General features: G+C 47.1%; 1 protein-coding gene across 1 annotated transcript in view; it reads right to left on the bottom strand.

Annotated features, from left to right (window-relative positions):
• Positions 1-15976, bottom strand: part of GAL3ST1 (galactose-3-O-sulfotransferase 1) — a 30398-nt gene extending 14422 nt beyond the window's left edge. The window contains exon 1 of the mRNA XM_090063315.1: positions 15631-15976. The gene's annotated coding sequence lies outside the window, so the exon portion shown is untranslated. The remainder of the gene's footprint in view (positions 1-15630) is intronic.
• Positions 15977-24300: the final 8324 nt, after the last annotated feature.

Raw genomic sequence — 24300 nt, 5'->3', positions numbered from 1 at the left:
TCCTGGTTTGCTCCCTGCAGGACCGGACCAGCACGGAGTAATCCTCCTTGGAGGTGAATCCCATCCTCCATCCTTTGTAGGCTTTCCTTTTTAGCCACAGTAGGTCCACTAGATCTCTGGAGAGCCAGGGGGGCTGCTGTGCCTTCTTGCTGCCTTTCCTCCGTGTTGAAATAGATTTACCTTGTGCACTGAGGATCGCTTCCTTGAGAAGCAACCACTCTTCTTGAACTCCCCTCTCCCTGGGGTCATGGTCCCTGAGGGCCTGACCGACTAGCCTCTTGAGCTTGTCAAAGTTGGCTTTTCTGAAGTCAAGGACTTCTGTGTTGCTGACTGACTTGCCAGCTTTACGGCGGATGGTGAAGGTGATCAGCTCGTGGTCGCTGTCACCCAACTTCCCATCGATCACTAGGTCGCCGATTAGGTCGTCCCCCGTAGCCAGTACCAGGTCAAGCAGCGCTTTGCCTCTCGTTGGCCCATAGACTTCTTGAGTCAGGTAGAGGTCATCCACGCATGAGAGAAAGCTTTGCGCCCGCTCAGATTTAGCTGAGTGATCTTCCCACGAGATGTCCGGGTAATTGAAGTCACCCATGACAACCAAGGTCCTGGAGCAAGCGACCTCCTAAAAGGAGGTGTCAATTCTCTAAGCCCATAGATAAACTCGTTACCAGAGCCTGGTAAACTTAATCATTTTGTATCCCACTATTCTATCCACTGGACCATTTTCACACACCCAATCAGGAGTAGACAGCAGAAGTAACCTATGTTATCCACTGTCTCCTGTTGCCTCTTCTTTCAAAGGTAATACATTAACTCCTACCCTGGAGAATGATTGCAACTGAAGGAGTTGCCAAGAATGTAAATAATGTGCTGATTATGACATAATACAGCATGCGTGACCTGCACTTCACAGGACCACGCTCCAAGGATGGCTGTCACACCCCTGGTGGCTACATGATTCCTGCTCCCACCACTCTGGCTCCGTGGGGTACCCTCCTTCTTCTTTGCCTGCTGCACTTTGATGGAACTACTCTGATGTTAAGGCTGCCCTTGTTGGCTCTGGCTGGCTGGTACCTCTTGTACCTGGCTGGGCCCAGTCTTGTCCCTCAGACACTAAGTTGTGGCCTCTAGCTGTATCAGCACCTCAGGGTACTATATTCATTATAGCCTGTATTTGTGGCTCCATCCTTCCCTGTAAACATACCCATGCCATGTTCATATGGAGGCAGCCCCCTTGTTACAATGCAGCTTTTGGCCCTCCAGCCTTGAACTTCTGCCTGAACCTCAGTCTTCTCAACCTTGGACTTTAATTCTGGCTGCTCCCCTCAGCCCAGGTCCACTGCCCCTTGGCTTGACTTGGCCCCAGCACTTTGGGAAACCTTGGCTCCTGGACCTCGGCCCCTTCTCATATTCATGTGGTCTGGGCCCCTGTCTCATGTTCTGGGCCCCTGGCCCCCAAACCAGGCTGCTCTCTCTGTGTCAGCCTCAGCCCCCTGGGTCCCTGACCCCAGGCAGGGCTGCCTCTCACAATGCCCCACCAGGCCCCTCTCTGTGGCCTCCACACGTCCCCTGTAGCCACAACCTAGTCCTCTGGTATCCAGGTCAAAACATAACATAGATTCATAGATTCACAGATGGTAGGGTCAGAGGGGACCTCAATGGATCATCGAATCTAACCCCCTGCCAGTGGCAGGAAAAAGTGCTGGGGTTGTGTGACCCCAGCCAGGTGCTTGTCCAGTCTCTTCTTGAAGACCCCCAAGGTAGGGAAAGCACCACCTCCCTTGGGAGCCCATTCCACATTCTGGCAGCCCTAACTGTGAAGAAGTTCTTTCTGATGTCCAACCTAAATCTGCTCCCTTTGTGGCCGTCGTTTCTGATTATTGCAAGGGGTGCTCTTCACAGGTGCCCTTCCCCCTCCGCCGGTGAATCTGTATGCTGCCACAAGATCCCCCCTCAGCCTTCTCTTGCAGGGGCTGAAAAAGGTCCAGGTCCCTCAGCCTTTCCTCATAGGGCTTTCCCTGCAGGCCTCTAACCATACGAGTGGCCCTCCTCTGGACCCTCTCAAGGTTATCCACAACCCTCTTGAATTGCGGCGCCCAGAATTGGACACAGTACTCCAGCTGTGGCCTGACCAGTGCTGCATAGAGGGGAAGCATCACCTCTATATAACATAAATGCAAGCAAGCTGTTTCACAACTAAAAGTTGTCCTAATCCAGGGTTAGTGTTGCCCACAAACCATACCTCCCTTGAAGCCCTGTCATCTCAGCTCCCTTGAGTGGCTTGGGTGTCTGCCTGGCAGTTTCCAGCATCCCCTCTTTCCTAGGCATTCCTTTCTGCAGCATGCAGGGGCAGACTGCCTGCTTGGCCTCAGGCACTCATGTCCCTTACTGTCCTGTGGCTTCCCAGCCACACACAGGGGTTTCCAGGTTGGGTTGATTGATGGCCAGCCTGTCCTCCTTTGCTGCAGAGCCAGCTGTTCTCCCCTCTTAAAGTGACAGGAGTCTTGGCCTGTGTTACATTGAACATGTGATATAGTTGATTTTCATATATAATATTTGGGTAGTTTGAGCTTTTGGGATAAAGAGCCTCTAAAATAAGCACCGTCTGCTTCTTCTTTTTATTTTTAAATTGAAGCTCAAAGCCTCAATGAGAATCATGGTCCAATTGTGCTGGACGCTGTACAACACAGAATAAGAGACAGTAGCTTTCACAAAGATCTGGGACTTTTCATTGTGGCATTTTAAGCAAACCTTAGTGCATTGTCCTGGGAAATCTTAGAACATGGATATGCTCAAATACAGCTTTAAATTAGTCACATTATTTGGAGGATCATAGCACCCCTCCTTTCACTATCATACCTAGCTTGAAGTTTTAACGGTGATCCTACCGAGTGGCATTATAACAACCTGGTCCCAAAGGATTCCCTTGAAATACCACGTAGGATGAGATCACAGGCAGTTTTCCAAGCAACACACAAATTCTCTTCTGTTGGAACCCTCCGTCACCAGCGCCCACTGCTGATGAGGCCATGCCAGGTCCCTTCTTCACCAGATCATCTTTCTGAGCTGGTCAAGCCATCCCCTGGCTGCTTGGGCATCTAACATGCCATCTAAACAAGCAGATGGCAACAAAAACAATTTAAAGAAACTAGAAATAGCAACTGTATACTTCCTAACTGGTAAGTCTCAGTTGTTGGGCTGGCTAGTGCCTGCCAGGCCTCCTGCAGAGCTTGTAAACTCTGTAGAAATTCCCACAGCTTCTCAAGTACCCTTTTTTCAGGTGATAGTAGCCTCTCCTCACACTAAAGACACTCCAGGACCAACTTGGTTAGGCTGCTGTTAAGGATGAGAGAAAGGACTAGAAACTCAGACAGACAAAATGCAAAAGAACACTGTAGTTATAGAAAGCATCTCAGTCCCATTAGGCATGGCTGGTGCTGGGATGGTCAGAACAAAGACGCCATGTGCCCAGTGCAGCTGCTGTAGAAACTGAAATGGTGGAAGAGAGGATGATGATTGAGTGAGCAACTCTTAGTCAAGATGTAACTGTAGAGCACAATACTCAGCATTATTGCACACTTGTATATTACTAATTATAATTCTCCAGGGACACTTTCACATAAGAGTGGATTAAGGGTTCAGTGTAGACTCCTTGGGCCCACAGAGTCTAGATTCCAGGATCCATGCAATAAAAATCATAGAATCATAAGGTTGGAAGGTACTTCAGGGTCATCTACTCCAGCCCCCTGCACAAATGCAGGATGAACTAATCCCAAATCATCCTTACCCAAATGGCTACCCAGCCTCCTCTTGAAAACTTCCAATGAAGAATTTCTAAAATAACCCTGGCCAGTTCATTCTGTTGTCTTACTGTTCTAAAAAGAGTACAGAAGTTTTCCTGATATCTTCTCTAAATCAACCTTTCTGTTATTTTAAATAACTGTTTCATGCTCTTACCTCTGAGATAAGGGGGAACAATTGCTCTTTTACTTCTTAATGGCAGCCTTTCAAATATTTGAAAACTGCTGACTTGTTCCCCCTTAAATGTTTGCCAAACTAAACATACCTAGCTCTCTCAATCTTACTGTATAAGGCTTGCTTGCCAATCCCTTTATCATTTTGGTCACCTGCCTGTGAACCTTGCCTACTCCTCCACATCCTTCTTAAAATGAAAGGCCCGGAACTGCACACAATATTCTAGATGAGGCATAACCAGGACTGAGTGGCATATTACCTCCTGTGTCTTACACTGTCAATGCAGCTCAAAATTACATTTGCTTTTTTTGTGACTGGTCACATTGCTGAATCATGTTGAGTCTGTGCTGCACCAAAACCCCCAGAATCTTCTTCTCAATCATCAACAGACAATTATCTCCCATTCTGTATCTGTGCATTTGATCATTCTTCCTTACATGTAGCACCTTGCATTTGTCTGCCCTGAACCTCATTCTGTGGTCTCCAGTCCAGATCTCCAATCCATTCAGTTCTTTTTGAATTTTACTCCTGTTATCCATTGTTGACAGTCCTTACCAGTTTCATGTCAACTGCAAAATCGATAATGCTACAAATAAATTAGCTCTCTCTTCTGGCATACAAATCTTTAATAAATATATTAAAGAGCACTAGGTCCAGGACAGACCCCTATAGAGCCATGCGTGAAACCTCCTGTCATTCAGACACCAATCCATTTATAATTATCCTTGCTTGAGGCTACTGAGCCAATTATGTACCTACCTTATAGTAATTTTTATCTAGCCCACATTTCTCCAGTTTACTTGTGAGAATGCCACATGGGACTTTATCAAAGCCTTACTGAAGATCAAGTATAGTACGTCCACTGCATTCCCTTCATCCACCCAATTCGTTACTTTGCCAAAGAAGCAGATCAAGCTGGTATGGCAAGGCTTGTTCTTAACAAACCTACCCTACTTGCTAGTATGTCATGCTGGAACCCTTCTGCCTCCTCCAGGTGTTTGCAAGTGACTTCTTTACAAATGGCTCCAGTAACTTTCCATGTTTTGAAGTCAGGCTGACTGGTCTGCAATTCCCCAGGTCCTCCTTTTTCCCTAAACAACTTTGATACTCTCTTTAGTTGTCATGTCTCTTCATCTTTCTCCTTCTTTATCTATATAGTTTTTGTTAGTTGCCTGATGGCAGCTTATTTTATGAGGAAACCAAGGCAAAGTAGTTTTTTTCTGTACAACATATCTATAGAATCCCTTGTTGTTGTCTTTAACTTCCCTTCCAAGGTGTAACTCATTTTCATAGTCACAGAATCATAGAAAATTAGGGTTGGAAGGGACATCAGGAAGTTATCTAGTCCAACCCCTGCTTAAAGCAGGACCATCCCCAACTACATCATCCCAGTCAAGTTTTTGTCTAGCCAGGTCTTTAAAGCCTCTAAGGATGGAGATGCTACAACCTGTCCACTGTAACCTCCAGGTCCTCTTCTGCAGAGCTGCTGTTTATCCTGTAGGTCCCCAGCCTGTAGCAGTGCATGTGATTGCTCCATCCTAACTGCAGGACTTTGCACATTTCCTTATTGACCATCATGAGATTTCTTTTGGATCAATCTCCCAAGTTGTCAAAGTCTCTCTGAATCCTAGCCCTACCTTCCAGCGTATCTACTACATCGCCTCAGCTTGGTGTCATCTGTAAACCTGCTGAGGGTACACTCCATCCAATCTTCCAGGTTGTTGGTGAAAATATTGAATAAAACCAACTCCAGAATCAACCCCTGGGGCACTCCACTTGATACTGGCTGCCAACTAGATATCGAGCCATTGATTACTACCTTTTGAACTCAACAATCCAGCCAGTTTTCTAGCCACCTTACAGTCCATTCATTCAACCTGTACTTCCATAGCTTGCTTGAGAGAATGTTATGGGCGACTGTATCAAAAGCCTTGCTAAAAACAGGGTATATCACATCCATTGCTCTCCCTATATCCACAAAGCCAGTCATCTCATCATAGAAGGCAATCAGGTTGGTCAGACTTGACTTGCCCTTGGTGAACCCATGTTGTTTCTACTCACCTCAGTCTTTCTGAGCATCAGGATGATTTGTTCCTGCATCCTCAGTAAGGTTTCTTTAAAATACAGCCGGGTCTCCTCAGACAGGACTCCGAGGGAATCCTGCCTATCAGTTCTCTGAGCAAGTCAAACCCTGCTTTTCTGAAGTCCAAGGTCCTTAATCTCCTGCTCTCCTTCCTTCCTTCCTTTCCCCAGGATCCTGAACTTAATCACCTTGTGGTTGCTACTGCCCAAATTGCCATTCACTACTACATTGCCCACCAATTCTTCCCTGTTTATGAGCAGCAGGTCAAGAAGAGCACAGCCCCTAGTTGGCCTCTCCAACACTTGCACAAGGGTGTTGTCCCCAACGCTCTCCAAAAACTTCCTGGGTTTCCTGTGTACTGCTGAATTGCCCTCTCAGGAGATCATGGGTGATTGGTGCCTCCCGGGGGCACCAGACTGCTAATGGTGGGGCAGGGTCCCCCAGTGGCAGATCGCCAACTGCGGGGGGGCGACCACTGGCCAGAAGTGCACTTCCATCGGCACTTTGGGTTTCACGGCTGGTGCTTCCAGGGGGTGCACAGCTGATCTCAGAGGGTACACGTGCACCCGTGTGCACCTCCTGCACATTGTCAATGCAGGAGATGTCAGGCTGATTGAAGTACCCCATGAGAACCAGGGCCTGTGATCTGGAAACTTACACAACTTGTTTGAAGAACGCCTCATCCATCTCATCCTCCTGGTCTAGTGGTATAGCAGACCCCCACCACATCATCACCCTTGTTGCTGTCCCCTGTGACCCTAGCCCTGAGACAGGCCTATCTCCAGTTTTATACTGAGCTCTGAGTAATCATATAGCTCTTTTACATACAGCGCAACTCCTCCTCCTCTTCCCCCCGTCTGACTTTCCTGAACAGTTTATACCCACCCATGACAGTGCTCCAGTCATGTGAGCTCCCACCAAGTGCTTGTTATTCCAATCATGTCCTAGTCTGGTGACTGTGCAAGGACTTCCAGTTCTTCCTCCTTGCTTCCCAGGCTCTGTGTATTTGTGTACAGACACCTGAGGTAACTAGCCAATTGCCCTCCTTTCTCAGGCAGAATGAGAAGGCCTCCGCTGTTGCTCCCTCCTGTTTGTTCCTCCCCCAGGTCACCCACTTCCCCACTTACCTCAGGGCTTTTGTACCTTTACTTTCATGATTTTGTCTCCGCAAATTCTTGCTATTTCCTGGTATGCGCCTTAGTGCCGTGCTCTTCCTTCGATTACCTGTATGTTTTTCTTTTGATTCTGCGGCATCCAAGATGCTCCTTATGTTGTTACATTGGTCTCCTGCCTTTCTTTTTGTGTTTCTGTCATGTCAGAAGAGTTTCTTGTTGAGCTTCCAGTACTGTGCCCTTTAGAAACTGCCAACCCTCCTGGACCCCTTCTTCCTTCAGTCCTTCTACTGGACCTTACATAGACAGCACTTCTCTGAATTGGTTGAAATTTGCTGTTTTGGAGTCATATATCATCATTCCGCTTTCCCTATCTTATAATCATGACTTCTATCATACAGGTTTACTGTCTGAGAGTTTCAGGTTCATTTTGTGCACGTGTAATAATAGGAGGTAACTTACAGTGGAGCAAAGAGCTAGGAATGCCGTGAACAGTCTGAGCCATGGTGGAGGGGGTTGCACTGGGTCCAAATCACCTTTGTTTTAATTCACCCACTGGGTGTTCCCTGATATACATAGTCACAGTGACCAGGGATCCAACTGAGCATTTGAGGAAGTACATAATCCTGTTTTTCTGCTCCAGACTCCAGGCAGCATGCCACATGGGTGATCAACCTGGGAGTTGTGTCTCTGGTCCACTTAGATTATAGGCTGGAAATAGTTTGTAATGAAAACCTTCATAGCCACCTAAATCATACCAAAGGTTACAATAATCCTCTGGGAGATGACAGGTTTTAGTAGCTCTGTAGGATAGTCAATACTACATGGCAACAAGTTAGATATAAACCCACCTTTGTTTTCTTCTGATCAATCCTGAACTTCAAACCTTCATTTTTTTATAGTAATCAATCCTGAACTTCAAACCTTCTTTTTTTTATAGTAATCAGTGCCCCACATTCTCCCCGTAACACTCACTGACCTGCTTTTCCTTTAAAGAAACTGTTATTTTAGTGCTCAGGGATCTCTCTGAATCACTAAAAAGATTGTGTAAAGACCATATATAGCCTGTTAAAAGGGGCTGTGTTTTGGAGAAGGCAGAAGTTGAAGCTGGAGAAAGCCAAGGAATGTAAGGCTTCTTTCTGGAGGGTGCATCTCTGTAAGTGTGAAACCTCAGCTTCCCACATTTATAGACACACACTCCAAAATTTTCCAAGGCACATCTCTATAGGAGGGGAAAGCAGGGCAGGCACTCCCAGGGCTTGAGGGGCCCTATTTTGCATGGAAACTCTTAAAGCATGAAAGATTGGGCCCTTCAATCATTATTGCTAAATATAAAACTAATTTCTTCTGTTTATCTTTTTATCAAGGAGCTTTTCATGTACCCTGTCAATAAACGTCTAATCACAGACACTGTCTATGACCTAAGCTTTACCCAGGTTTAAAATGAACAAAGGGACAGATTTTATTGCATGGCATGTAATTAACTTATAGAATTCTTTGTCACAAGATGTTGTGGTGGTTAATAATTTATGTAGGCTATAATCATGTAGGGTAGGTCCGTTATTTGATACTAGACACTACAGTTAGGGGTAAAATCTACAGATCAGGATTTCCAAGGCCTCTGAATGATTCCACCCAACAGGAGGCAGTAGCACTCACATGCACACACGTGCACAAAATGAACCTGAATCCATCTACCAAGGGCCATGGGGCACAGAAATGCATCTAAACAGGTCTACTCTATGCAGCAGATATAAAGAGATACAGAGCTACATGCAAACACATCTGATTCAGTCTAGAAGGGGGATATGCACACATACTTGAACATGTCTAGTTCACTCCAGCAAAGGGCAGCATAGACCAGAGGGGCATTGCCCAGAGCAGCATTATGAAATAGTGTGGTACGTTTGACTTTTTCACCAGCTGTAACAAAAAGGGCTTCTTCATTGCTCATGCCCCCGTGAACCCTGCCTCTCCTCCTCCCTCAGGGGAAGCTCCCTGCTGCACTGTTATTCCGTGGTACATGAAGACACAGGGACATGCTTGGCCTTGTGCCCAAACAGATGTTAATCCTGCCCATCTCCCTTATATACATGGTGCATATGGCCCTTCCTGCAAAACACAATACCCTGTACCTGTCTCTCCTACCCCCACAATTTGTCCAGGAAATTCAGAGGCAGTCAGCCAGGAACAGAGGGAAGTTAAAAAGGATACAGCACCTGCAAACCATCAGCCACAACTTGCAATAGATCAGCTGTCTGAAGCCCAGGGGAAGAAAAGGCATGGGCGAATCCGGTACCTGACACTCACTGAGACTGAAGCCACTTGCTATGGTGTGAGTAACTGCATTGCAGCAGTGCTGTCCTCTGTGTCAGGACAAGGAGACATGCTACGCAGGGCCCTGCAGCGGTAGCAGGACAGCTGCTCACAGATATGCTGAGATCCAGAACAGACACTGGCAGGGCCAACTGGGTGGAGGTGGGGAGGTGCCTGAGATCTGAAGGGCCATCTAAGAGGCAGATCAAATTATTCGAACAGGATCTAGAGGAGCCTTGAACAGGAATCACTGTGAAATCAAAAACAGAACTGAAAAGGGTCAGCAGTGGGCAACAGGAGGGAACTCTCCTAGGGGAAAAAAGAGGGACCGGCAGTGGGGCGCATGCACCTCGTGTTTATTTCAGGGAGAGAAAGATGGCCAGAGAGGGGTCTGTATTTTGCTTATTGCATTTGAAATCCAGGCTGCTTGTGTTAGAAGACTCTGCAGATGACTACTGTAGGGAAAGTGTCTCCCTACCACTGGTGGCTCTATGGCACCCATCATCATGATGCTTCCAGGCAACCTATATCATCATAGGAGACTGAAGCTGAGGGAAAGAGGGGGAGAGTTTCAGTCCAATGTTTGCACCTTTTATAGCCCAAGTCTGTTGTTTGTGCTCCCCATATTCCCAGGGTGTTTGGGAGCCAGTTTAGGTCAATTTAGGCTCTACTTCCTAGGGGCCCCTGTGGGCACCAGCAGGGGAGGAATAGCTGGAACATGGCATACCTTGACCACCCCCTTTTCTTCCCTTGGCCTACCACTGCTCTGCCATCCCAGCTCTGGCTGACCCCTGCAGAAACAGCTGGGAATGGGCATAGCACAAAGGTGTGGTAGCAGCTTTTTGCCAGCAAAGAGTCCTTTATGTCAGTATATCCCAGGGCTAGTTTTGACCCTTTTAAGGCCCCCTTTTTACCATTCTCACAAAATGTGGCAGAAAGGGCATGAATGGAGAATCAGCTTTCACTTAAAATGCCTGTATCTAATGAGAAGACACCTTTGTTACCAAACAACACTTTTTAACCTGGGGAACAAAAGCAGGCAATACGCATGCTCTGGGACCTTCAGGAGTTCTTTGCTTAAAGTTAGCAAGATTCAGATTTAATCTCTCTGCGATTTCTAAGGTATAGAATTAAAAAAGAAAAAAACCAGTAAAAGCTAAACAAGAACCCCAGGTTCCTCTTTATCCATCACACAGCAGCAAAAAAAGAGGACAGCTCCAATATTTAAATTTTTTTGTGAGTTATGTTTAAGGATGTTGTCAAGGACAATACCATATTTATCCGAATATAAGATGATGCTGAATGAAAGACAACCCCACAATAATTAGATTCTACACACAGAAAATGATACATTTATTATAATTTTCCATGTATGAAATCTAATTATTGAAGGATCATCTTAAATTTGTCATCATTCGCCCCCCTACTGCAGGTGAGGGGGAGAGGTGATGAGGGAGTCAGTAATGGTGGGGGACAGACAGTGGTGGTGGGGGTAGACAGTGGGAGCGGCAGCAGGGGGGCATGTCGTAGGGCAGGCAGGGGGAAGTCATGGGGCAGGCCATGTGGAAGCAGTGGGGCAAATGGTGAGAGAGACAGGCAGCTTGCCTCCTACTGCCTGTTCCCTGTCGCCCTTGCCCCCTATTGTGTCTGCCCCTCTCTGCAGCCTCAGGTTGCCCCAATTCCCCCTTCCCCTGTTTCCCCCCTCCTCCCTTCTCCACACCACTTCTGCCACCTGCAGCCTCAGGTCCCTGCCCCTCTTTCTGCCATCTCCCCCCCACCCCGAAATCTCTCCACTCTTGTCTGCCCCTCAACCCCCCTCCTCTCCCCACCCGCCTTACCTTTGCTTCACAATGGCAGGCTCCATCCCTGCTGCAGCCCAGGGCACAGAGCATGGCTCCAGCCCACCCTGTAGAAGTGGCACAGAGCCAGCACTGCTGTTCTAGCCTGGCCTCAGCCCCAGCCCATGCTGCCTTGTACTCAATTGTAAGGTGAGGGGCTTTTTCCCACATGTTAAATGTGGGAAAAACTCCTCATCTTCTAATCCAGTAAATACAGTATTTTTTTCCATCTGTGTAAGCTTCCAACAGTAGTGCCTTGGCTGTATCAGTAGGGGCTGTGCCAGGTGACCTTCCTCTCAGCAGTGCCCTGACTATATAATTTGAGATTCCCATCATGTAAGATGTCTGTCTCTCTTTTTCATTTTCTCTGTTAAAGGAAGGGAGAGGGCTGGGTGCTGCTCCGTGCTGATGGCATTATGCAGCTGAGATTCTCATTTCAATGAATAATGAATAGAAAATGTAAATAGATCCTGATGTTGAGGACAGAGACTGGTAACAGGACGCCCTTATCCCTGACACCCGACACTGCAGCTCAGTGTCTCCAATACAGCCATCTGCTTCTTTTCCACTGAGACTGGCCCATAGAAATAGTTTGGAACCGGATACAAACTAAAGGCGAGGGGAGGAGATGTGGGGGGCAGCTCCTCTATTGACATTGTCTGCTGAGATAGACCTCTCACAAGGCTACTGCTTTCACCCATGCTCCTTCTTTAGCCCTTCTGCCCTTCCTTGTATAATCCTGACAGCCTTTGTACCTGAGCCTGAGGTTTGAAAAGCTGAACACATTCCTATCCGCCTGGTGGCAGCATGTATAACCTTTATAATGACCTGCTTCTTCAGAGTCATTCAGGACAAAGTTGGTGTTTTATCAGAACTCTTCTTCATCTGGCAGAATGGCTCTGAGGGCGAGGAGGAAGACCTCGGGTTTCTTAGGCTTGCTGCAGGAAAGGTCTTCTTTGGGGCATGAGAGACACATTCCACTTGCCACTGGATTCATCACCATTTAACACTTTTGGGTTTCAGCCCCATCACAGACAAAGAGGGAGTCTACAGGATATAAAAAAATGACTCAGATACTAAGGGATGGCAGCATGAGGAATCCACATGGTAAATGAGGAAGTTGTTCTTGGAGAAGCTGCACTATAGATGATTGTCCCTTGTCTTACAGCATGAAAGCATAACACCCCAACACTGAGCAATCCTCACAGATTCAGGCTAAGTGTTATTGCATCAGGCAAGCAGTTGTCTCTCCCTGTGGCCCACTGAGATGCACCAAAGGACCCTCAAACCCTACTGTCAAGGTGACTGTCAATGGATAGGTCTAGTAGAGAAGAGAATCCAGATGAATAGTGTCTCTAGGGAACATTCCCTTTAGTTATGTTCAAGTATGGCAGTAATGGCAGGATGACAGTCTAGGTTCTTGTAGCACCTTTTATCCTCAAGGAGCACAAAGAAGGGATCACTTCACTCAGCACTGACATGTAGCCACCTCCGGGGTGGAACATGGCAGCTGAACTAACAGACTCCCAAAGTACTAAACAACAATTTGAGATATAAAATCCTATAGTCTGTCAAGATTTCAGAGGAATCTTACAGGACAGTAGAATATAACAACACTGGAGTTGGAAACAGGCCCGGACAAAGGCTATCGTGTGAGTTGGAACCTTTAAAGCCCACTAAGTCTGGATTTCGGTTTTACAGCTCAGCCAAAAAAACCAGCAACTTCATCAACATACTGCCCCTTACTGTCACCCAGTGGTAGGGGAAGGACTTCCTTATACACTGTAGTCTGTAAAGGGCTCTAGGAATGCTACTGGAATTTAAGGGACTGCTATTACAGCTTGGTTTGGGAATACTGAGACTCTCTTTGAAGAAACCAAGTGACTCGGAAAAAGTCACCAGCACTGTGAGTGTCCATAACGGTATCTCCATTGCTACACAGAAACTATCTATGTGAACAGAAAGAGCCTTAAGCAGGCAGCAGATTTTCCATTGCTAAACCAGGATAAATCACTCTTTTCAGCAGTAGAAGGAAAGCAACTTCGGCAATCATTAAATGCTGCCCCACACATATGCAGCCTCCTGTGCAAGGGTCCCAGCAGTCCAGCTACCCTCATTACGGTCATTATCTACACAGAAAGTTCCACTTGTTTAACTGAATCAGGTTCTAGTCAATGTATGTTAATACAGTACAAAGCCATATGCACATTCTTAAGTTTAAAAATGGCTGACGGTGACCAAGTCAGTTGAAAACCAAATTACATTAAACTGAGGTAAGACAAATTTAAATCAGTACAAGTGTATTTACAAAGGGCTTTGCTAAACTGATTCTTTCTAAAACACACCTATATATTTAAACTGATACACATTAGTGTGTCTGAACCAGGCATAGAGCCTTGTTCTTGACCAGTACCTTTGAAGTGAGCAAAGAGAGCACAAATGGACTATGACATCAATGGACTGGATGCCGTGGAAAAATTACTCCTTCCCACTTTCTTACAGAGGGACCGCAAAACACGGACAAGTTAGGAAGCAAAACATCAGAGGTGCAAGGTATTGTTAAGATTAGTGTTTACATCAGGCACCTTCCTTCTGCCACTAACAGTCTTCCCAGAGAAGGGTCTCTATAATGGGTACTATGAAGTATCATGTTTTTAGTACCTCTCAGCATCAGAATGTCAGTTTCTGACTCTCAGCCTTGCAAATGGGGCCTGAGATCTGGGAATGAAGTTGGGCTCTTTTCTGCCTGTGCGTTAGTAATTAAAATCCTTTAGACCAGATTACATCCTCAGTGACACCTTTGTTTTCAGTAACCAAATAACTGATTCTGTGACTAAAACCCAGTTGCAGTTGCTGACGCATGCACTGGAATTGTGTAGTTTTGTGGAACTAAAATGCAACACAAGGTCCAACAATTCTTTCTTCCACTGAAGTCAGCAAATGTAAGTCTGAATCATTTAGGGAACAGACTGGTTAAGTGGGCAGGAGGTCTTTGTTATATGGCTGCATTTCGCAGGAGAACTCCTCTCTCTGTTTCAAATTCACTTGCCCTTACTTGGTTTACTTACAATTTACCTTACACTTGCTAGAGCCAGTGAAAACATACCAGTGAGTTTCACATTTCCCCTCCTCCTAGGCTTGGCCACAAACATTGGAAGATGATGCTAAATCCAAACTATAATACAGCTATTGGTGACATCTGAAGAAAAAGAAAGTTCTGGGATTTACAGAGACTAAACTAGCCTGCTGTGCCCCATCCCAGTTAGCACTTAGGCTGTTCAGGACAGCAATTAGTCTGAAGGAAAGTTCTCTAATCCTAAATCCATTTACACTGAACAGGGTACAGCTTTCCCCCTATTCCCAGGGATGCTGGTGGGAGTTTCCTCCTTCCTCCAAGTTTGAGCTCCTTTGGGATGTTTTTAGCAAACACTCTGGTGATTGCCTTTCTTGGCTCAGCCTCAGTATTGACTTTGCTTTAGATGAGTGGATTAATAATTAATGCATCCCAAAGGCAAGGAAGTAAAGAGAAGCACCTGTTCCCTGTGGCTCCCCTGTTAGCTGGAGTGGGCTTAGCTGTCAGTTTTACCATGGATATTTCAACTCCCTAAGTAGAGTATAACAGTAGCCCACCGTAGAGAAGGTATCCCCAACCGCCTCTCTCTCCCTCAGACAGACTGCTGTTTCCCTGAAGAAAGCATAGTCTTACAGCAACCTCCAACGACAGCATTGCTCCAGCAGCCCCTGTTCACCCCCACAGATACTGTTTCTCCAACAGTCCCCCCAGAAAGCCTGCTCTTAATGACATTTACCTGCAGATGGTTACATATCTAAGGGGAATACAAGAGCTTTCAGTTACCCTGCACATGCCTCTCCCCTCAACACCCACACAAAATTTCTATTCCACAACTCCCCTACAGATGCACTAAATTTCTCTTACAGTGTCAGCTATATCTGCACTCCTAAAGACAAGCACTACCCCTCACACATGCACGCAGAAACTCTACTACCCCATTTTAGACAAACACATATTCAGACACATTGTGCTATAGCTATACTGGCTCACTCACCCTTGCCCCACAACAAACACTCTCACTTATACACAGCCCCTCTTTCTCCTCCAAACCAACCCACTAGTAGTCACATGTACACAGTCCTTGATTTTCAAACAACCCAATGCCCTTGTATGACTATTCATGAACAGAATTCTCTGCACGCACACATACCACCTGCCCTGCACAGATGCACATTCACACACTGAAACACAGTCCTCACTGCAGCAGATCTCCCGTCAAATTTCCCCAAGCTTCACCTTTTTCTTCGCTTAAGTTCTTCTCTGCAAACCTTCCTCTTCCGCTTCTCTCCTCTCCAGGGCACAGTCGGATCAGACTGCACAGAAATGGCTTTGGGATGCTGCTCCGACATGGAATAGTCACCCCCTGGGCAGCTCAAACAGTGCCAGCTCTTACAAGGCAGTTTGTCCCTCTCTAGAAGTCACTACTGCTTTCCCTATGACATCCTCTCCATGCCTGGGCCATGCTGCCAGCTTGAGATTCTGGAGTCTCAGGGGAGATGGTTTCTTCCTATGCGTGCTAGCTATCTCTGAAATCTCTCTTCCCAGGTGCAGAGCTAGGACTGGAAACTCCCACCAGGTCCCAGAGAGAAAATGTTCGGGGAGTGAGCTTGCACTGCCACCCTAGCTGGCTCCCTGTCTCCATCTCTCCTCCCACTTCAAGGCAGCACAGAGAGCTCATTCACAACCCTCCCTTCCAGGGCAGTGAACAAGAGAACTGTTTGTATCCATCTGCAGCACTGACATCAACAAAGACATTGTCATCGGGACCATGCACGCCTTCCCCGCCTCTCCTGCTAAGTGCAGTAAAATCCAGTGCTCCCCAGCTAACCAACTGCAACAGGAGCCCAGGGACCAATGCACATAATTAAAACCGCCATGATTGGGAGCGCAAGACAGGCATAGGGGCTTCATTGTGGAGTGACCAGCTTTGGGATCAGGACCCATTTGATTATAGGAAGGGTTCCCACTGCTGGCTTATGGGGGAAGCCCCAACCATAATCTGCCAAAGGCAGGCGGCACTGCGTGGCTGGGATATCTGCAGGTTCCCACCTCCAGGAGCAGCAATGAGCAAGGGTAAAGTTTATAGAACAGCTGAGATAAACAGTGGGAGGGGAAAGAAATCAAGGTTTGTTCTAGCCAGCAGGGTTTGAGAAGAGGGAGACAGAAAACCTGTCTGTAGCTTCTCATTAAAACATAAATGTCAGATTTAGTTAGTCTATAAGGTGTGCCTCTACCCTGCAATGATCCATTGGCCAGGAACGGATTTTCATTTGCCAAGGGATATGAAGTGAATTCAGACCATGTAGCAGGCTACTCAAAAAAAGTCCCTGGAAGTCAGTGGGAGTCTTTTCTGTGATTTCAGTAAGCTTTGGACTTGGCCCAGTGTGAACACTCAAACCTCCCCTGACTGGCACCAAATGTTACCTCCAGGGCACAGATTCACAAAATGTGAGGCGCGAGCTGTTGCCCAGAAAAGTGAAGTGAGCAGCAGCAATCTTGCTGCTTTCATGATAAGAGGAGCTGAGATTTGGACCCAAACTCTGTGACTTAGCCTTATCTATATGAGATACTGTCCACAGCAGAATTAGTCCCTGCTCAGCCCCATTCTCTCACTGAGTGACAGCTTGCCATTTCACAGCAATCCTGCTCAGACTGCCCCCTCCTTTTCCATCGTATCACACATCCCTCTTGCTCCTCAGTCAACTTTTTCCTTTCACTAATCCCCAGCCCCATTTTATCAATTTATTTAGCTAGACCTTAATGGCCTTAATCACTTCAGTATCTTAGTCCCTCTCAAGTTATTAAAATCACAGTAGCAATCACAGGGGCAAACTCTCCTGTGTTTTTTGAAAGATGATGGAGTTATTTTAGGAGTGTGGTAGGGAAGGCAAAGTGGACTGTTGTTCATGTTGTCTGTGGTTGTCTTCACTACAAAAAAGGCTGGTTATTTTTACTGTGGATAATGAACATGCACTAGCCTTCCCACTTTAAATCCTCATGAAACAGGCCTGCACTACACCTACATTATGACTGACTTGACCAAATTTCTGCTTTAGTTATCCTGTAGTGAAAACACATCTTTTCATGCCTCTGAAATCAAAGCTGGTGTGTGAAGAGATACTGTGGGGAGCCTAAACCAAAGAGATTATCTGAGATTAGCTGGCAGCAGATGAGCTGGGAGATCCTAGTTGTGCAGTTCACCATGGCCAGGACTGGGTCTAACAGGATGGGATGTGGTGGTTTGGCTAGGCACAGAGGGAAGTGCTGGCATTTTGTGCTGCCCTGGTAATTGGAGAGCCAGTAGCACAGAGGATCTGGAAGGATCTCAAGAAAACAACTGAATTTGCAGCCAGCAGGCCAGTGCCCTCAAAATTAGGGGTTGGAGTAAGAGAAAGGAAGTCTTCACAGAGCTTCCCTCCTCCTACCAGCATTGCCTCAGACTTACTGGCTAGGGACAAACTGGTTTAAGTGATCAGAAACTGGTTTAAACCTGTAACAGAACAGATGTTCAATGCACATAAACCAGTCTGAAAATGGCTGAAACTGGTTTGAGATAAACCTGATTGAATGTAGTATCAGATTTAACTGATTTGGTTCAAACTGGTTTAACCAGTGTCTGTCCCAGACCCCTTGCTGGTTTGAGATAAACCAGACACCCTCAGCATCCCAACATGCTCTCTGGGCTGGGTGGGGCTTTCTGCTCCACAGCACAGCTCCCTGGCTGGAGCTCTGGCAGACACTTGCAGGCACAGCAGGGTCTGCCTGGCTTTTCCCTGCCCTACCCTTCCCTTGCAGGAAATCCTTCCCCTCACTCCCATCTCCCACAGCAGGGACCCCAGCCCCACAGACCCTAGGCATGTGGTATGCTAGCTAATGCAGGGATGTGTGTGTGTGTGGCCAATTTAACTGGGACAGGCAGACAGAACAGTGGGCTGTTTGGAGCGAATCAATAGGTCAGCTGGTAAGCTGTTTAAGAAGAGTTTGAAGTTATGGAGAGAGGCCTTTGTTTTTGCTGATTGGGTGATAAACATTGTTATCAGCCCCCTGCTGGCTTACTCCTGGGTTGGTTTCCTGCAGACAGTATAAAGATGCGGAGGGTGGGGATTGAAAAGCTCCATATCATCAACATATGCATGCACAGCACCCTCCCCCTTGCCTCAGAGTGCTAGCAGGGGGCTGGGGGCTTGAGCAGTGGGTAGAAAAGCCTGGGATGGTGCAGGCAGATCTCCTTAATCAGAACATCCTGCCCAGGCCTGGCTACACACCCCCAGCTCAGCATTGTGCAAAAGAAGGGAGGGTTGCTGTAGTGTCCCCTGGCTTCCAGCCTAAGCCACTGCAGGCATGATGTGCCTGAATTTCCTCAGTTCAGAGAGAATGTCTATCCAATTACAAACTGGTTCAGCCTAGCCAGATTAGACTAACCTGCAAAGACTGAATCAATTCAGGCTCAGGCTTTTTGAATGTCTGTCCCTAGCCACCAGATTCATCTTTAACCACTTCCTCTTTGTCTAGGTAGAAATCTCAGCCAGGCACCAATTGTTTACATGTCATGTAGGGCAGACACTGAGTGCCACCTATGCACTGACACTATTTCTATCTTGGGGTCTAATCATTTGCTCTCTTGCTACATATAGACACTTTAACTCTATTGTTTATCATTACATATTACCCTTTCCCTTTTAAATGGTCCTTTTGCAGTTTGCCCTATTGCACAGTCAGAAGTCCCCTCCAGGATAGCTAAGTCCAGGCCAGGACCTCAGGTGGTGATATCAGGCACCTCAAGAGAACTATAGGATCTGTCTGTGCCCTGAAACCTCATAAAACAGTTCCCTTTATGTTCATTACAATCACAGCATGTCTCTTTTTGTGACCCTGCATCCTTGCACCCACACATTTCATAGACCAGCACCATTAGCCCTGGGAAGTTTTGTGGCTTAGTCATTAGACCTGTCTTACCTGAAGCAAGAAATGCTTGCAGGGAGGTTAGTGTAAAATCCTTCCCTGCCTTTTCCTGCTGGGGACTGGTTGGGATCCTGAGCTGAAAGTTGCCTCTTCCAGGTCGGTGTTTGATTGGCATGGTCCCAGTTCATGAACGATTCCGCCCAGACCTGGCCTGGGAGCTGCCTGTAGACCTGCAAAGGGAGGAGGGACTGTGGCTGCTCCTGCAGTGCAAGCTGACTAAGAAGCATGAAGACAGGGTTTTGTTCAGAGGAAACAAACCATCCCTTTGCTGGCAGCACCTCGTGGGGAGCTGGGGACCAGAGCAGCCCACAGGCTCCTTTGTTTCCAGCAAGCAGCATAACCGGAGCTGAAAGGGGAGACTTGCGAATGCTCTTTCCGTCCACAGCACAGTGGAACCCTGCTCCCATCCACTGGGACTGCCTAACATCACCCTACCCCCACAGGGCAGAATAGGGCCATTGTGCACCCAGCACCAGGCCTGGCTCCTTCCCATCTGCTTGAAAGACAGGCAGCTGCTTTTAAAGGGGACAGTGCCTTGGATCTTTGTACCCAAGGACTGCTGTGCCCTGCCCCAGAGCTCTAAGGGTCAAGCTCAGACGAAGCGAGCACTGCTAGAGCAGTGGAAGCCTTGTGCATTTGCTTGCTTTGCTGCTTGCTTCTCACCGTCTTCTTATGTCCTTTGAAATCCATGATGTCTCTCTCCCATGCCATCCTGCATGCCTGGAACTCCCTGTGTACCCTCTGTGTCCCACCACCCTTTCCTGGTACTTTGCTCTACAACACCCATATCTTCAGTTTTTGGACTCAAGTTGTACAGATCTCTTTTCCAAGCCTTATGCATACCAGGGCATTACGTTTTCTGGCAAATATGAACCTGTACATCTCTATCAATATAGCAATGATAGGAACTACACACTGTAAAGAGTTTTGGAGCCTGCATATATTATAGCCAGTGATTTTTGGTGCCGTTTTGTAACATGCATCTAAACACATATTGTATATAAGCGCACACTGATGTCTGAATTACAGGACTCAAGTTCTTTTGGCTCCCAGCTGCTAGGTCAGCGTCCCCTTTCTCAAACACTGGATTTGGAACAGCAGAACAGCTTTTGTGCCCTGGGAAATTTTCCAATATTTGAATGTCATATTCAGCAAAGGGAGTCTTCACAGATTGCTTCAACAGGATCGTTCAGCATCATGTAATGGGAGACTGCAGCCAAAAACCTGACTCCATCCAGGATTATCCCCTGCTAAAACTCCTGGATGAGCCACAGGGCAGATCCAAGCTCTGTGGCTCAGGTCTGTCTTACAGGGACTAAGCCTACGCCAAGTTAGGCTCAACTTTGAGGCAACCCTCATGCAGGCTTGGCTTTAGATCTAGGCTATGCTGGAATTTGGCTCCAGGACTGAATTTGCCTCTCCCTGCCTTATTATGGCACTTTTCCATAATCCATTAGAATTGTGGAGCATAGCAAGGTCCTGTCTGTCTGCCTCCTGTCTAACCCTGTTTCCCTCATTTATGATCAGTGCAATGCTAACCTGTGGAACTCAATGCCACAGGATATCACTGAGGTCATGCATTTAGCACAGGGGTGGGCAATTATTTTGGACAGAGGGCCGCTTACAGAGTTTTGGCAAGCCATGGAGGGCCACATGGCAGGCAGCCAGGAGCAGATAAATACTAATTTTCTAGCTTTTTTAGGGGCCCCAGAGACCAGATAGTATGGCCTAGCAGGCCGCATCCAGCCCACAGGTCGCATTTTGTCCACCCCTGATTTAGCAGCATTCAGAGAGAATTATATTGATTAGAATAAGAACATCCAATGCCATTTTAGTTAAGATAAAAATGGAAGAGCTATCAACTTTTACACTTTAGGGCATCAGCAAATGCTAATTGCTGGGGGCGAGGGTTGTTTGTTTGTTTTTTAAGGAAAATTTTTTGTGTTCCAAGTCAAATCAGCCAAATCAATTCCAAATCCCCAAGTCATTAAAGAACTATATGTGGCCCTGCTACTGGCAAGCATCCTCCAACCCTGCCTGGGGCTTCAGATGCTTCCAAATCCTTCAGCAGGCATCCTAAATGCAGGCCCAAGCCCAGAGGTTTTGTTTGCCCTCAGCTGTATGGCTGGAGGAGCAATCTAGGGGGCAGGGAAGCTAATGCTCCCCTTGGCAAGATTGTAGATAACTGTCCAGTATGGAGGATTAATACCTTCTTCTGAAGCGTCTCTGTCAGTCAAGTGTGAAAGAGGATGCCAGGTCAGACTTGACACCTAACCACTACCTCATCAGTTCCTTCGGCTCCCAGCTGCTAGTTCAGTGTCCTTCCTGCCAAACACTGGATTTAGAACAGCAGAAAACAGCCCCCAATACTTCACATTGCTTAGGAGGGCCTGAGTCTCACTCTTGCTGAGTGGGCCCTCCCACCATCCTGCAGGCCAGCTCTGGAATGGGGAGAATTCCAGGCACATGCCAGTGACTCTGCTGCCAGGGCCTTTATTCATGAGTAGGAAGGGGGAGAGGCACAGCAAGTTTGTGTGCTCTGCCTTTGTATTTCTGATCAGATTGGCTGGCTACCACCTCCCACTTCCCTCTGTTCAGGGGTCAGAGAGGTAGCAGCCCACAAAAGTGAAAAAAGTAGCTATGAGCTACCAAGACAGAGACTTTAAAGGATGTGTGCTATGAAGCAGAGGAGCTTTATATTGGTCCATGCTGCCTGGTATAGGAGAAGCACTGACATTGTCCTGCACTCTGTCTAGCTTATGACCACTAGGTCTCTGCTCTGTTTTGCAGGAAACTAGACACTTGCTGGACCTCTGGCTGTCTCCACTAGCCACCCAGTGCAGCTTCCCTCTGCAAGAGGGGTATGGGGAGGAGCTGGCTCTGCTGAACAGGAATCTGGCTAAAAGTAGTGAATGTAGAGTGTACCCCTGCCACGATGCTCAGTGTGACAGAATCAAACCTAGCAGAATGTCCCAGGTCTTAACAGTCTGCTGGTACAGCAGAGCACCAGGCTGCAGTATCGCATGCAGCAGCAATGGACGTTCAAAAGTGTTTAGTGTTTTAGCACTTAATCACGTGGTCATGCTGCAGGAGGACAATAAAGTATATCAAGCACTCTTGACTAAGAACCCTGCTCCCAAAACCCTTGATTCCTGTTACCATGAAGCAGTTTTAACTAACTAAAGTAGGGCTATGAAGCGGTTGGTAGACATCCATATCTCTGAAGTGCTGTGTTCTCCAGAATCTTAATTTAGAAACCTGTGAGACTATTTGTAACCCAGCTTCTATGTTGCCTCACAGAAATATTCCTTCCACTCCTGTCTCCAACAATTAATCCCATATAGCCCTATCAATTCCACACCCAACAATACTGATTTCCACTAGTCTTACTAGCACTGGGGGAAGGATGGGACTTCTGGTCTCAGAAGGATCCTGCTCCCATTGCACAGCTCCACCTTAACTTTCAGTGAAAAAAAAGATGAGCCTCTTATGATTATGGTTGAGAAAAAAAGCCTCACAGACATGAATTTCTTGCACAGACTCTACCTGAGTCTGCAGAGAGCCTGGGACCATAGCTCCAAGAAGTATAAACTGCCCCAATCATGAGATGTTAACCCAATTACACAGTGGGCACATCTACATCTACAAGTACTAAAAGTCTGTGCAGTAACGGCTATTACTGTGCAGTCCCAGTGGCACACAGGTCATTTCTGACCCTATTGCACAGTAGATGGTTGCTATTGCACAGCAGCATCAGTGTCCCAGTTCATGCCAGCTGATGCTACATCACCACAGTGATGAGCTACATCACTATGGTGACATAGGATCTCATGTAGACGCACTCAGTGATAATGATTTATCTGACAATAGTGTTAACTGTGCAGATAAGAAAGGAAAGGGAGAGTCACAGATCTCCACAGCTTATTTTAAATGACATCTCATTCAGGTTCCAGGTGTGGATAGAAGATGCCATTTATTTTTCCCCAGTGAAGAAGCAATCAAGTCTAAGTAACTTAGGTATATTCCAGCTTCAAGAAAAGGATCAGAGGCCAATAAACCCCCAAAATTATTCAGTTATATTGAGAAAAGCTGAGCAATCTACTGTAAACAGTCTCACTTTGTCACTCAGGTAGCCAGAGCTTATTGGTAGACTTGGAAAAACTGCATCACCTTCTTTCCCTGTAAACTGGCTCCTGATTGACACATTAGTTTCATAGTTTCATAGTTTCTAGGGTTGGAAGGGACCTGAGTAGATCATCTAGTCTGACCCCCTGCCACGGCAGGAAAGAGTACTGGGGTCAAATGACCCCAGCAAGATGTTCATCTAGCCTCCTCTTAAACACCCCCCGGGTAGGAGCCTGCACCACTTCTCTTGGAAGCTGGTTCCAGATCCTAGCCACCCTGACTGTGAAGTAGCGCCTCCTGATATCTAACCTAAACCTACCCTCTGCCAGCTTGTGACCGTTATTCCTGGTCACTCCTGGCAGTGCTCGGGGGAACAGGGACTCCCCTAATGCCTGCTGATCCCCCCTGACTAGTTTATAACAGGTCACAAGATCCCCCCTCAGCCTCCTCTTTTGGAGGCTGAACAGGTTCAGGTCCCGTAGCCTCTCCTCATAGGGCCTGCCCTGTTGTCCCCTGATCATGCGAGTGGCCTCCTCTGGACCCTCTCCATGCTGTCGACATCCCTCTTGAAGTGTGGCGCCCAGAACTGGACGCAGTACTCCAGCTGTGGCCTGACCAGTGCCACATAGAGGGGGAGGATCACCTCCTTGGACCTGCTCGAGATGCATCTGTGGATGCATGCCAAGGTGCGGTTGGCCTTCCTTATTGCCTCCCCACACTGCCGGCCCATGTTCATCTTGGAGTCAATGATGACCCCCAGATCCCTTTCCGCCTCCATGCTGACAAGAGGGGAGTTCCCTAATCTGTAGGTATGGTGCC

Source organism: Crocodylus siamensis, chromosome 9 (assembly GCF_052110815.1).
Source record: "Crocodylus siamensis isolate JL-2025a chromosome 9, ASM5211081v1, whole genome shotgun sequence".
Classification (NCBI taxonomy): domain Eukaryota; kingdom Metazoa; phylum Chordata; order Crocodylia; family Crocodylidae; genus Crocodylus; species Crocodylus siamensis.
This window is presented reverse-complemented; position numbering and strand designations above follow the sequence as displayed.